The 15,638-nt window shown below is 33.7% G+C and overlaps 1 protein-coding gene across 1 annotated transcript in view; it reads right to left on the bottom strand.

The window, feature by feature from the left end:
* Positions 1-13,692, bottom strand: part of LOC306657958 (sodium channel protein type 2 subunit alpha-like) — a 140,724-nt gene extending 127,032 nt beyond the window's left edge. The window contains exon 1 of the mRNA XM_079134527.1: positions 13,463-13,692. The gene's annotated coding sequence lies outside the window, so the exon portion shown is untranslated. The remainder of the gene's footprint in view (positions 1-13,462) is intronic.
* Positions 13,693-15,638: the final 1,946 nt, after the last annotated feature.

Here is a 15,638-nt window from a genome sequence, read left to right as displayed (position 1 = left end):
AAAAAGTGCTGGGGATGTGACTTAGTACTAAGCAACCCTGGGTTCAATCCCTGATACAAAAAAAAAAAAAAAAAAAGAAGAAGATGCGCTTCCAAATATGGAAATAATTTGAATACACATTTTATTCTGTTTCTGATTTTATATTTGGGAGATTCATAATGTTAAAAATCAAATAGGTTATATTTTTAACTACTAAATTTGAAAAAAGTTAATGCGTAAACCCTGTGTTGGCATACTTAACAAGGAAATTGGCATCCATGTATAATGCTGATAGAACATGTAAATCACTAACACATTTTTTCTATGTGGCAATTACACATATGCAACTTTGAAAATGTGTGTTTCTTTTAATCCAGTTATTCATGATCTAGAAAATATCATAAGAAAATAATAAAATGTACACAAAAGTTTGTCATATTTCTCAAAATATTTATTACAATGGGAATACAAGTACAGAACATAACCAAAAGTTCAACAAAAAGTAACACAGATGTTCAAAAGGATTTCTTTGAAATCAGTGTTGGAAATCCTATATAATAGAATAATATGCAGTCATAAAAGTAATTATATAAAAGAAAATGACAAGAAAAACAAGAAAGTAGGTTTTTAGAACAGTGAGTACAAGATAAAAGCATATTTATAAAAAAAAACCAACTAGCTATCAAATATATTTTGATAGAAATTGTACTAATAAATTCTTTAAAAATTTTTCTTTCATATGTTTTTAAAACAGAATTTAATGAAGATATATTACACTCATGCTAAGGAAAAAAAATTAAATCATTTCATGAAAGCAGTAGACATAGAGGTCAAGTAGAAGTTTCACTGAAATTGTGCTTAAAAATGCTATTAGTGCTATAGCCAGGGATATTTACAAGACTCAAACATGAACTCTTTCAATCAGCTTGGGACTGCTCATAAAAAGGTGATTTCCCTGAAGACTCGTCCTATTGTCAGTGAGTATCTGAGAAATAAAATTAACCCTCACCCTTCATCTTGAGCCCCATCATCCAGGGTCCTGACTACCACTATTGTTCACAAGATTCCCTTAACATGGCTCTCATATCTCCATCACCCCTACTACCACTTATTTAAAGCCAGCTTCTTATCTCTCCTGTCTCATGAAAGATTTCTATAATTTTTGTTTCTCTATAATCCATTCTCTGCATATAATCAAAATGGCTATTGAAAAATACAAATCAGATTATGTTAGTCCCCAATCAAATCCTACTGACTGCTTCCAGTTGAATTTTGAAAAACAATGAAACCTTTACAATAATTTACAAAGACCTATAAGATTGTCTTCTCTCTCCACAGTCACAATTCCTTCTCTTTAAACACATAACTCTAAATTTTCTTATTGCTGAAAAATTTATATTTTAGCTCAAATATTCTCTCCTCAATGCCGTAGTTTTAACCAAAACTAACTTCCCACTCCTCACCCAAGCATGTCATTTTTTTAATATATTGCTGCTTCCTGTTCATTGCATTTACTTCTCTCTGAAATTACCTTGTTGACTTACTTGCTTGGTAATTTATTATCTTTCTCACCTGGAATGCAAACTTGATGGCAACAGGAGAATTGTGCAGTTCTTTGCTGTACCCCAGGTCTCCAGAACTGTGTGTAGCTGATAGCAGGCAATTCATGGAAGACACACAGGCATAGGAAAACACTTCACTAAGAGCCATGGGGACAAAGAGGAATGAAGGCAAGGCAGGGGGAATGGAAGTAGGGAAGACGGTAGAATGGATTAGGCATAACTTTCCTGTGTTCATATGTGAATACACAATCAGTGAAACTCCACATCATGTACAACTGCAAGAATGGGATCCTACACTCTTGGTAGGATCATAACTTAGTACAACCACTATAGAGATCAGTATGGGGGTTTCACAGAAGACTAGGTATGGAACCACCATATGGCCCAGCTATGCCCCTCCTTGGTATTTATCCTGAAGAATTAAAGTCATCATACTATAGAGATACATGCATACCATGTTTGTAGCAGCACAATTCACAATAGCCAAACTATGGAACCAGCCTAGATGTCCATCAATGGATACACACACACACACACACACACACACACACACACACATGCAATGGAGTTTTTATTTGGCCACATAGTACAGTAGAGGAAAGGGCCCTGAGCAGGGAGGAGGAAAGGGAAAGGGGAAATACTGGGGGCAATATTGACCAAATTATTTTATTATTTCATGTGCATGTATGAATATGTAACAATGAATCCCATCATTATGTCTAATTATAGTGCACTAATAAAACATGGGGAAAAAAAGAAAAAAAAAGAATGGGATCCTAATTAGAATAAATTATCTCCATGTATGTATGATACATCAAATTACATTCTACTGTCATGTATATCTAAAAAGAACAAATAAAAAAGTTTAAAAAGAGCAAGGGAGAACTTAACAAACTCTCCAGCAAATTGGAAAGCCATATGCATGATTATGTGTAAAATACGTGTTTTTCAAAGCTAAACTTTATTCTAATTGTACTTTTAAAACAAGTTAAATCCACATAGTGTTCCCATTTATGAGATGAGTCAAAGGTGCACAGGGATCTCACAATGGGGCGCCCAATAGCTAAATCGGGATATTTTCATTAACAAAATTAATTTACTTTATTCTGTGACCCAATGTTGAAAATAAATATACATGATCTATAATGACATGAAGAAATAATTGAATAAATAAATAAATAAGATCAAAATCTCCTATGCAAAAGAATTCCAAATAATAGTCTATTTTCAGGAAGGAGGGGTATAACTCTTCACTCGTCAACTATGGGCTGTCTATAGTGACATCCTTCTACAGAGTGCAGTATGGAAAAGGGGAAAAAGTAATTTTACAGTAGTAAAAAAAGAAACACTTCACTAGCCATGTGATCAGAACCAACATCAACAGAGATAAATCATGCTGATAGTATACATCCTTGGAATTATGTTCTGAAAATAGTACTTTCTTTCTGTAGTTTTCCTCCCCTAAATCTGTTAACACCCATTTAATCATGAGAAAAACATTAGACTAGTTCCAAAGAAAGTATTCCTCAAACCATCAATGCTATCAAATGATACTGAAAAATTTTCCATTTTGTTTTTCTAAAATACAATGTGTTGCCTTCTGTCAAAGAAAGTGGGTCACAAATATAATAAGGTTGAAAGTAAAACTTTGGACTATTGACGAGTTAATTTTTTGAACTGGAGTGAAAGGGATAAATATGTCAAACAAAATGTATTTAAATGTATTTAAAATCCATTGACCTACACAAACTCATGTTAAGATGCATAAGAAAAACATAAATAATGTTCATGGTGTCACTGTTTCTAATAGTAAAAACATGGTACTAAATGAAATACTTATGGGAAGTATTAATATTTTGTGATACATTTGTGAAGTGAAAAACTATAGCTCATCTGAAGTATTGAAGTATATGTCTATGTATCAAAATGATCAATTTTCAAAATCATTTTGTTGAAGGTGAAAAGTATCATGTTGAGAGACAACATGATACCACTTATGTATAATTTCAAAAACTCATAAAACAATGCTATATATTTTATGTGAATGCAAGTTGTATAAAGTATAATTTTAAAAATAAGAATGTAAATATTGCACATCAAATTCAAAATAGCTATCACTATTTTGTGATAGGAATGGACTTAGCATGGGGTAGAAAGAAAACTTCTGTATCATATTCAATCTCTTTTTGTGAGAATATGAGATAATATTGCTAAGTTATGGTGAGTATTTAAAGGCAATAAATAAGTCTATAAATCAAAATAAGAAAAATATTTATAAACTATATCAAAAAAAAGAAAAATATTTATAAACTATATCCATTGCAACATTGCTGCTTTAAGTGTTAGTCCTATTGTTTCACAGGACTAGCCAATGATAAAATTTAGGTTATTCATTTTAAGTAATTTGTTCCACAATTATTCCTTTTGGTCTACATGTGTCTCTTTCCATTCATGACCCATCTGCCACTGTTCTTCTGTAGCTCTCTCTTGCCTCACCTGAATATATTCCCCTGCCCCTTACACTGGCTTTTTTTTAATGGACCCCAAATAATATTTCCTATTTTATGCCTTTGTTACCACTAATATTTATCAAATAGCTAATATGTATCTTCTCTGGGTTTGAAGAAACAAGTTTTATAACTTATTTTTTGTTGCTTCTACCCAAGGAAACTTATCTTTCATCAGTACCAGAATTTTCTTGGTTATTTTTATTGCAAGTATTAAATCCCCCTTATCATGTCAATTACTTCCTTCTAGAATGGCTGTTCAGTATTATTGGACTTTTTAGTTCTTAGTATCATTTATTTTAGCCTCAAGAATCATCACTGATTCCAACTATTTCCATAATTGGAAATGCATCTTCTTCTGCTGCTTTTTATTTTTGTTTTTGTTTATTTTGTACCAAGGATCCAACTCAGGGTCGCTTAGTACTGAGCCACATCCCCAGCACTTTTTATATTTTATTTTGAGACAGGGTATTGCTAAGGTGCTTAGGTCCTCACTAAGTTGCTGAGACTAACTTTAACTCATTATTCTTCTGTCTCAGACTCCTGAGTCGCTGGGATTACACAGCACCTGGCTTGCATCTTCTTCTTTTTAATTGTTTCTTTTTAGTTATACATAACAATAGGATTCATTTTGACATAAGTATAAAAAGCATGGAATGTAATTTGTTCTAACTCAGTTCCTAGTACTTCCCTTTCCACTTCCCTCCTGGAGTTGGATGAAACTTGAGAGTACCATGAAACAAGCCAGTCCCAAAAGTCAAAGGTTGAATGTTTTCTCTGATAGGTGGAAGCTAATCCAAAGTAAGGAGGGGGTCGATTTAAAAAAAAAAAAAAAAAAAAAAAAAAAAAAAGAATAGCACAAAGATCAGTGGAGTAGAGAAAAGGGAATGAAGGGAAAGGAGGAGGAATGGTATAGGGAAAAAATGTGGAACGAATCTGACCTAGGTTTTCAGTGTACATATATGAATACACCACGGCGAATCTTATCATCATTGCAATTGCTTCTGAAAATCATTCATTCTATGTTGATTTGGACACTGAGGGATTATTTCCTAGAATACTGTATGTTCCAATTCTAAACATATTTGACACAGTCCTAGGATTTTAATTCTTTGTATTTTTCCTCATCAAAACACAGGATAATGATAATTTTCCTTGTACTTCTGGATCAAGAGATTATATTTTCTAATTCTCATGTTAGTGAAATTTACAACTCTCTGAGGTCCTGTGCTCTCTACATAAGGTTCTTGTTTTGACTCCCTTGAGGATCAACACTTCACCCTTTCCCTAAATGTGTTATACCTTCTACTACCCCTATCATTGGGTCAGATTTCATGTATATTATTTAATGAATAATTAAATTATTCTGGTTGACTCCTTTTTTTCTGGATATGGTGGCTACTCTTTATTTGTTATGAGCTTAACCATGTATGTAAAATTTTTAATGTATTTTATTTAAATACCTTAGATATTGTAAAGAAGACACGTTTATTTAGTCCACCAAGTACTTGTAATTGAAATTCTCATGTTTTGTGTAAATTATTACTTTTATTTTACTAGGTCTCATTTCATCTTAAAATTGCTGGGGTATAGGAAGTTCTCATCTTGAGATTACAGGAATAGTGCCAGAAGTCATCAGTATAAGACACTTTCCTGAAAGCCTTTGGAAAAACTACATGAAGTTCAAGGGTTTCCAATAACTGCTTGTTCTGAGTCCAGGTTGGTAATAAGAGTACATCATTCAGTAATGTGTTTCTGTGCAGAATCAACTTGCCCAGGAAGTTGGTCTCAAAATTTACAGTTACTTCATGACTAGTGATATTGCTAAGGATTAAACAAGGGTCATTAGAGATTTCAGTTGGCGAATCTATTCAAGGCTAGTAATTGGGATTACTGAATCTGAATATTCTTTATCTAATTTATTGATCACTTTATATTTTAACTTTCTGACGCCCAGGCAAAAAAGATCATGAACCATTTATTTGGGTAGACTAATTCATGTAAAATGTAGCCATATTCTCCTCTCTGATTTTCCTTTCTTTCAACACTTACAAATGGATCAACAAAAAAACAAAGGCCACATGTTTTCTCCAATAAGTGGATGATGATACATAATGTGGGTGGGGGATGGGGGGTAAGAGAAGAATGGAGGAACTTTGGATCATTACATAGAGGGAAATGAGAGTAGAGGAGGGGGTGGGGGTATGAAAGATGGTGGAAGGAGACAGACATCATTACCCTATGTACATGTATGATTATAGGAATGGTGTGAATCTACATTGTGCACAACCTTAGAAATGAAAAATTGTATCCTTTTTGTGTACAGCAAATCAAAATGCAGTCTGAAAAAATTAAAAAAAAAATATTTTTATTTGTAAAAAAAAAAAAAAAAAGGAAGGGAGAGGGAATGGGAATAGGAAAGACAGTAGAATGAATAGGACCTTACTTTCCTATGTGCATATATGATCACATGACTAATGTAATTCTACATCATGTACAACAAGAAGAAAGGGAAGTTGTACTCCATGTACGTATAATAGGTCAAAATACATTATACTGTCAGATATAACTAATCAGAACAAAAGAAGTATGACATTAAAATCATGTAATTTAATATTAAAACTAAAAAAAAACAAAAACAAAAAAAAAAAAAAAACAAAGAAAGAAAAGTAAAGAAATGGGCCAGCGAAGTAACTTTTCCAGTACTGATTTTTCTGGAGAACTTAATAACAAACCACATGATGGTTTGTATGATCTTTTTATGGTTTCCCTATGAAACCATAAAACCTATGAAACCTATGAAAAGTCTTGACTTTTAGGACTATTAATGTGGGAGATACTAGGGTAGGACTGAGCACTTGCCTGGTGGATCTTAACTGTATGGACGTTGCTGGGCTTTCTCAGTGACTTAGTCCAGGGGAGACACAGAAATATAGAAAAACATCCCAGTGGTTTCATAATGCTGGACTGATAAGAAAACATCACTTTTGTCCCTTACTAGCTTCCTTCATGTTTTAGATATGTTATTAGATATGATATGTTGTTAGATATGATATCAGTTATTCAGGGAAGGCAAACAGCATCAGTCTTCTCTCACCAATATCTTATCATACCCTCCCTCTTTTTCATAATATTCCAACCAATCCACCATCCTTCAAACATGGTGAATATGAATTTTGTTATTCCACTCACTCTCCCATGGGTATCACCCAACACAAAATGAAGCAGGGCATAATTACACAATAACATGATTGTATACTTGTTCACTAGTACCACCAAGACATGCCCCCATGGAAAACATATAATCTCAGTTTATTGTAGATACCACCAACAACTGAATGATTCAAAACAATAATAATAACTGAAACAATTCAAAGCATGTTTGGGGGTGATAGATTCTTGAAGTCATTTTTATGGAGGATAAGATTATTTTTTAACAAGCATATATCAAAAGTTAACCATTGTGATTATATTCTTACCCTCAAAAAAATGTTACACCTTCTGATGGGAAGATATATTTAAATACCCTTGATTCTTAAACTATTTTTCAAAAATACCTTAAGTGATTGAAAATGTTCTGTATTATTAACATAGTAATTGTATTTTTATCAAAAAAAAATCTTGAATGAAAAGTATAATGCAATATTACTGGGAAAAACTTAACACTTTTGATTTTTTAATTGTAACTCTACCTCTGGTTCTACCAGTCTTCTAATGTAAATCCAAATTCAATAAAGGTCAGGTGACATTAATGTGCGAATATTATGTGGAGATAAGCAAAATAGTATTTACTTTTCAGTTTTAATAGAATTTTATCTCACAGTTTTCATGTGAGTCATCTTTCCTACACAGAGATAATATTTCAATAAGCAGTACTCTATTGCCATTGATATTCATTATTATTATCAAAATGCACAAAAAGTTTTGATACTCCTTAAAATCAACATAATAAAAATTACATTTTGATTATTAAAAATCTTATTTGCTTAATTAAAATCGTAATTTATCTTCTTTTTTGAAACCTAAGCAAGATCCTTTGCCAACACAAGCAAATCGTTTTTTCATAAACTTTGTTTTCACTATCTTCAAACAAAATTAGAGAAGATAATGTAAACTCTAGTCTAGATATAACAGGCATGTGACGAAGCTGTTGGCAAAATTCATATCGATAATATTTTAAAATGCAAAGTATATATTTAAATCTCTTGAGTCTTTTACAAAATTGGCTTTCCTTTGAAATAAACTTATCTGTAACTATCATTATTCAAAACACCCACTGAATAAAATGCATTAATAATTTTTAGGGCAAAAGTGATAACATCTGAGAAAGTAGTGTATTTTTCTATTGACAACATCTGAAAGTGGCTTGGGGTTGATATTAAGAGTGAGACCTTGGCTGCAAAAGGTTTTCATTAGAAATTTTAGAAGGCCCTTATGTGTACCTTCTAGCATGTTTGTTTTAGAGCATAAAGCTGAAAGTGATTAAGGTTTGCCTTTTCTGTCTCATATTTTTAAATGGTGACATTATGAAATAGATATTTTTCAAAGGGAATTAACAACAAACACAAACACGCTATTTGGTCCTTTTGAAAGTGCTCCAAACTGAGAAGCGATGACTTAGGTTTGCCACATGGTTAGCATTCACCCCGGAAACTCTAGTGCCAAGCACTGCTCGTGAGTCTCCAGTGGGTATGCAACACATGTTAATGGAATTCAGTTTGAGTTAGTGTTTCCATATCAAGTCATCAGGCATTCCATTCACACCCCCAAAAATGTCCATACCATGGCTTTAAAAGCTGAAGATATCAAAATACTGAAATTTATTGAATTGTGAATTCTACAGCTTGCAATAGTAATCTGAATCTATTAATAAGAATAAAAACAATGTACAATCTTAATTCTTTCTTATTTTAATTATTAGGAATTGAAGCTAGACAAAAATCCTCACATAATATCTGGAAGCTGATGAGGTGATTGTATCCTCCCAGGGGAGGGCAGGAGAGAACAGGACATTGTAGGACTGGGGGGACATTGCCTTTATGATGTTGTCCAGGGCTGACCCTAAATGAAGTGAAGTCACTGGTGTCCACACTACCACCTGCATGCCTTCTTCTGCCCTTGTCACTCTGACCTGCCTGGCTCACCAGACAGTGGAATACAGACAACTCTGGAATGAAGGATGTCATATTTATATTCAACCAAGTCCAAACTGAACTGCATTTGCCTGAGTTGAGATCTTTCAAAAGGCTCCCATGTGAAGGCTGGGATTCTTTATCAACACCTGTACCTTTCTCATGGCTCCATATGGCCATTCTATGACTATGAGTGCAGGAGAATCCCTAGAGATCAGCTCTAGGAAAGATGAGAGAGGAATTCTGGAACTACCAATGAAAAGAGAAAAAAGAACATCTGATAAGAAGCTTCATAAAGGACTTGACTTTCTCAAGGAAAGGATGTTTGTGATACACTGACTTTCTTTTTTTCACGCAAATCCCAGTGGAAGCACTAATGAAATCGAGGGAGTTAAAAAAGAGGCAGCTTGAATAATTAATCCAAATGCCAGCAAATTATCCTTTAATAGTCAAACTTGATATGGGTAATAGATGTGTCTTGATGTGATCTGATGCAAGTTTTAGATAGAAGCTGTTTTTAAACAGGTCATTCCAAATAAGAAATAGATAACTGAAGTATGCACAATAAGCTTAACAAGAAATAGTGTTACTGGTCTCCAGTTCAAGGATTAATATGACTAAACTTGCTCTGCAGGAAAGTGTTTTGCTACTGAGGATTAATTATTTCTTCCAGAAAGTCCATATGTCACAAATAGTCTTTTCTGAAGAACCAACTGATTTCAGTAGAAAAGAGATTTTTTTATCTTACAAAGACTTAATTTTCAAGAACAAGCCACTCAAAGTGCCAGCTTTCTTCTCTATCATCACCCATGTCTTCCTGCCTGAAATTTGGAAAAGTCCTTTTTTCTCCCAACTCTTTTAAGACTAATTTTTAAAGACTTTTTCTTTCCTCACTATTTCTCTATAAATTTCACATCCTTACTTTACTTAGGGGCTTAAGTTTCTCTAATCTTAACTAAAACCCAGTATTCCCCTTTTCCCTTTTTTTTCCCAAAGCTGTAGACTATTCTCTTTTAACTTTCACTGGTAAACTTTCTAAAATCTAAATATACTTCCCAACTGTCTCATTTCCCATTCAGTCTTTAGTCAGAGTTCCAGGCTCTCCTAGTCTACTAAATCTCTTCTCTTGAATACTAAGTCCATCATCTCTGTCCTATGCTCTTATTAATCATCTCATTTATGGATTTTCTAACTCAATGATCCTTGTTTTGATATTCAAGTTACCTGTTTTTGCCTTCTATGACATTATTATGACAGTGATTTCTGCCATTATTTTTCCACAAGGGAATTACGTTGTTTCTACGTGCTCTTTTCTCCCCAAATCTTAAGATCATGCCCATCATCCTCACTTCACTTTTATTCCCCCTAGATGTGCATATATGTGTGTCCTAATTCTTGTACATAACTTCCTTTAAACTCATATATTCAGCCTTAACTTCTCATCTGATTTCTGGACAAAATCTTTTCCTCTTCTTACAGACCACCTCTCTGTGGAAGCAGGTGTCAGTATGTCACATGCACAACATTGAAATCCTCACTTTTGCTGCTCCAGAGGAAATGACAACAAAACAAACAGGCAAATCCCTTCAATCAGATCGGATTATCTATCTTTCTCTATCATTATCCTATACATTGTCCGGTAATCCTCCATTTTCTTGTATTTGCTTGCCTCACCTTTATACCTGAAATGAGCAATTTTCTACCTTTGCTTATTTATGTTCAACTTACTCTTAAAGATATAATTTCACTCTCACATCCTCACAAAATCTTTTTCTCTGACGTCTGAGATCCTCATGAACAGAAATTGGGACTACTTTTATTCAGAATCCCAGGATGCCTTTTCTGAGGAACCAATTGATTTAAGTAGAAAAAATATTTTATACAGTGTAAGATAAGCCCTCATATTTTGATTCCATTTATTTTCTCACCTTTCCTAATTCCTTATTTTGTGTTTATATTATTTGCAGCTACAATGATATCTCTATATGTGTATTTTCCTGTTGGATTCCTTGATGTAAACTTCATGACTATTTCTCAATTTCTTCTATGGACAGTTCTTGGGAATATGTGGCACTCCACAAATACTACATATAGAAGTGACACATTTTAATCCCCTTCTTTTCTCAAGATATTGAAAAATTGGAATACAGCTTATACATATAAAGTAAAAAAAGGAAGACAAGGCCAGGACATGAGATAATATTCTTATGTCAGTAGATAGATCCATATGTGTGATCTATTCTCAGGTAGAAGTATCAGAATTGTGAGCTAGTATGAGGTCATCCATTTCATTTGTGAGCATGGGGGAGAAGGGTATACCTAATCCAGACATAGTAGGCACTCCTGTAATCCCAGTGGCTCGGAGGCTGAAGCAGGAGGATTGCAGGTTCAAAGCCAGATTCAGCAATTTAGGAAGACTATAAACAACCTAGTGAGATCCTGTTTCAAAATAAAAAATAAAATAGGGCTGGGGCTCAATGGGTAAGCATCCCTGGGTTCAATCCCTGGTATTAAAAAAAAAAAAAAAAAAAAAAAAAAAAAGGTATCCCTAATCTAATAGTGAAAAGAGAACACCAAGAAACACTGTCTCCACAATTGTTAATTTAGTTTTCTTGGATGTTTTGGTAAGTACCCAAGAAAATTTAACACTGCATATGATATGTCACAGAGCAACCTGTATACTGAAATTACTTTATAGAATTGCCCCAAAAGAAGTCTCTCTCTCTCTCTCTCTCTCTCTCTCTCTCTCTCTCTCTCTCTCTCTCTCTCTCTCTCTCACACACACACACACACACACACACATATAATATCAGTACATCTATACCATCTGGATATGTTCACAGTAAAGGTAAATTTGGTTTTGTGGAAAACACTGCAAAACTGCCAGTTTCTAGCCTTGCCTGATTTTTAATATAGTATGTGACTCTAAATGCAAAAATCCACTCTATGTGAAATCTACTTAATGTCTCAATCATAATTGCTTTTTTTAAAAAAAATGATAAGATGGATAAATGCTTCTAAAAAGCTGTGATTCTAAAATTCCCCATGTATATAAAGCCATGTGGAAATGAAAACTGTTTATAAAATCACACATTAAACAGATTTTTCTTTCTCAGTGGTCTAAACCATCCATAAAATCATTCCCCATAGATTTCACAACCTCTGACACAGCACAACTACCTCTTTATAGGAAAACCATGACTGAGATAGAAACATCCTGATGCACCCCCCACCTGCCACCCTCCCCACCATCACCCCACCACACACCACACCACATCGAACACATCTCTTCCCACAAGAGAAGGGAGTGAAGCATCTAAAAATGGTCTTATAGAAAACAGTTTGAATAATTTAAAAATTAAATTTAAATGCCTCCAAATGATAACTGGTGGCTTTTTAATGTGGGATTTCTATATTTTTATCTTCTCATTATTTCAATAATAACAAAAATAGTTTAAATCATGAGAAACCTCGGAAAGAAGCAAGGCTGTTGCATGCAATATCCACCTCCTGAGTCATTCCACTCTTTAGCACAGCTAATATCACATGACCAAAATTATTTTAAAATGTGAACACCTTCTACAATATCAACTATTCTAAATGGTCACAGTCCTAACTTCACAAATCCACTAAAATCTAAGGAAAACCCATCCATACAATTAATTCATTTTCAATTTACTCCTTATATCCACACTGGGGGAGGGGAAAGCTCTGTTCCATCATTCCAAGTCTATTAAACACATTACATAAATCTTCATTCAGGTGGGAAAAATGACTTATTTCTAACAGGCATAAACAAAAGCATAAACAATCCATAACATCATAGCCAGCAGGAACTGTTCAAAAGGCCTTTGGGCTCAGGATGTTGGCATGCCTCTGAGGCTGCTATCAGAAGGCTCAGCCCTGGGCTTTGGCAGAGCCACTGCCATGTTGATCTGCTTCATTACATCTCTACAATTTGTTCAGCGCATTAAGGAGCAGTATTTCCCTTGTGAGAGGAAGACCCATCCCTCACTTTGATAGCGTCACCTTTAAAAGGTAAGCAAATATAGCCATAGATGGATGCTAAAGGCTGGGAAGCCAGATAAATATTAAGATGCAATATGCCACAATCAGAGCTCATTTAGCCTTGGAAGATTTTGAATGGAGAACAGCTAGAATTACAGCTTTCGACTCTTTAAGATCTGAATACAAGATAACAAAGCAAGTCTTATTTTAAATGCCCTTATTAACACAGATACCAATTCATTTATAGGTTAAAAATAGAATCATGCTGACTTACCTGGAAGAAAGGAATTGCAAATCATAGCACAGAATCCATGTATGTGTTGAATATAATAGTCTCCAATGCAGGTCTTTAGAATTTTGACTAGAGCTGAAAGCAAAATCTCACATGTGTTCTAGCCTCACTAAAGAAGAAAAAACAAGAAAGGGCGACCACGGCATCCTCCCTGCTTCTGCCTTAGCTTTCTGTTCTGACACTCACTCGATGGTACCCACTGTCTGTTAGAAAACAGCATGCTAAAATAAAAAAATAAATAAATAAAGGCAGCATCTTGCGTGACAGCGCCATCTCCTGGTCACAAGTGGAACCATTTTAATTCAAGTCTGGCAATGCAGCATTTAGCAAGTATAATTGAGGAGTATATAGCCCATAATTCCACTGTATTTGAAATCAGCTACCCTAACTAACTGCAAATTGAACATTCAAGAAGATATACAATGTGAATTTCTAAAAATTTGTAATTCTTCTTTCAGGGTTTAATTAAATTATTTACATTATGCTTAAACTAAATGGAAACTTTCAGAACATTATTAAAAAGTTAATGCTTATCTTAAGATTTATTTAACTTCTTGTACTATCTAAAATGCATTATGTGTCTACCACAAAAATAATTTTAGATGTCAAACTTAGTGTTACTTCTCTTTGTGGAGAAGTGTAAGTTTTCATTAGGTGATGTTCCCATACTGATGTTTCTTAGGGAAAATGCTGGAGGCTTAAAGGCAATGCAAGACAGTGAGATAACTAAAACCTAAATTTGAAAGTCTTTATTCAATCCATGCTTTATATACCACTTCAAAAACTGCACATGTCAAATTATATGCTTTATGAAACTTAATAACTAAAGTATACTATAATGTGAAATTAGTTCTTATTATGAGGGGAGCAAAATTAATTTTTTTCCATTTAACAAGTAATACAGCTATAAAACCAAAGTTTCACTGAGCTTATGACGTGTATGTATTTAATTAATTAATTAACTATGGTCAGTTGTAAAGACCTGGACCATTTTTTAAATTATGAAACAAAATGATGGATATTTTTCTGCCAGTTTTCCCACAATACCACTTAAGTGTGGAAACAGAAATATGAACCAAAAATTTCCCTATTTTTGTGAACTGCCCAGTGGTGCTGTCCGTGGTGCTGAAAAACAATTTCCGCTCTCCGAGGGTTCTAGGTGATAAACTGGTCTGAAATATTCTGCCTAAGTATTACATAAACTTTACTCTTAGACATTCTAGATCAGCTAGAATTGCTAATATTATATAATATACAAATACTCGCAAAATATAAATGTGTATCAACTGGAAGTCATAATGCTGAGGAGCCTACTTAATAAAAATCCGATTGCAAGTAATGCTTTCTTTGAATCTTCTATATTTAATTTCCAACTTGTTGGTGTTCTGTTACAGAGATTGTGTTACATTAGATCGTGCCATCATTATAAATTACAAAACCAAAGCTCATTCTTCAGAAATTTATCCAAAGTTAATTAATAAACGAGTTAGAAGAATATTTCTGGTTCCATCCAAATTTTACCTTGCTGTTTTTTCAGTGCTGGGAATTAAACCTAGGGCCTTGCACATGTGAGGCAAATGTTCTGCCATGCACTACATCCCCAACCCTCGCCTTAATTTTAGTCCTACAATATTATTAAGATTTATTTGGATGGTTTTAAAAATATGTTATTAACATTATACAAGTAAATAATTAAAGTGACTCTCTATGTCAAAGTATTTTCACATAAGCATTCAACTATTTGATCTTAGACGTTTTCTATGCTAACATAGAACATCATTATAAGCTCTTGGGGCACCTCAATTATGATGTTTTAATTTTAAAATTTTCCTCCAAATCATTCCTGATGATCAGTAGGTGCCATAAACATATCATAAAGCCTCACTTTATCTTTAAAATCATGAGAAATTTACAATAGAATACTTTAACCATTTTCTTAACACAGCAATTATTTTCCCATAATTTTGAACATAAATTTTTGCATTAAAAATATGTGCCTAAGTTACCTGGAATTTTGTGTTCTTCAGACATGCTACTACAGGCTCATAGGGATACAATATATCAGTTTGAAGACAGTAGGGTTTTGTGACAGAGCAACTGGAAAAATACTATTAAACTGTAAGACATATCACATAACCCTCTCCTCAGAATACTCCAA

This window comes from Sciurus vulgaris (genome assembly GCF_902686455.1).
Source record: "Sciurus vulgaris genome assembly, chromosome: 3".
NCBI classification, from domain to species: domain Eukaryota; kingdom Metazoa; phylum Chordata; class Mammalia; order Rodentia; family Sciuridae; genus Sciurus; species Sciurus vulgaris.
Note: the sequence above shows the minus strand (reverse complement) of the source record. Positions and strands in the feature narration are given on the sequence as shown.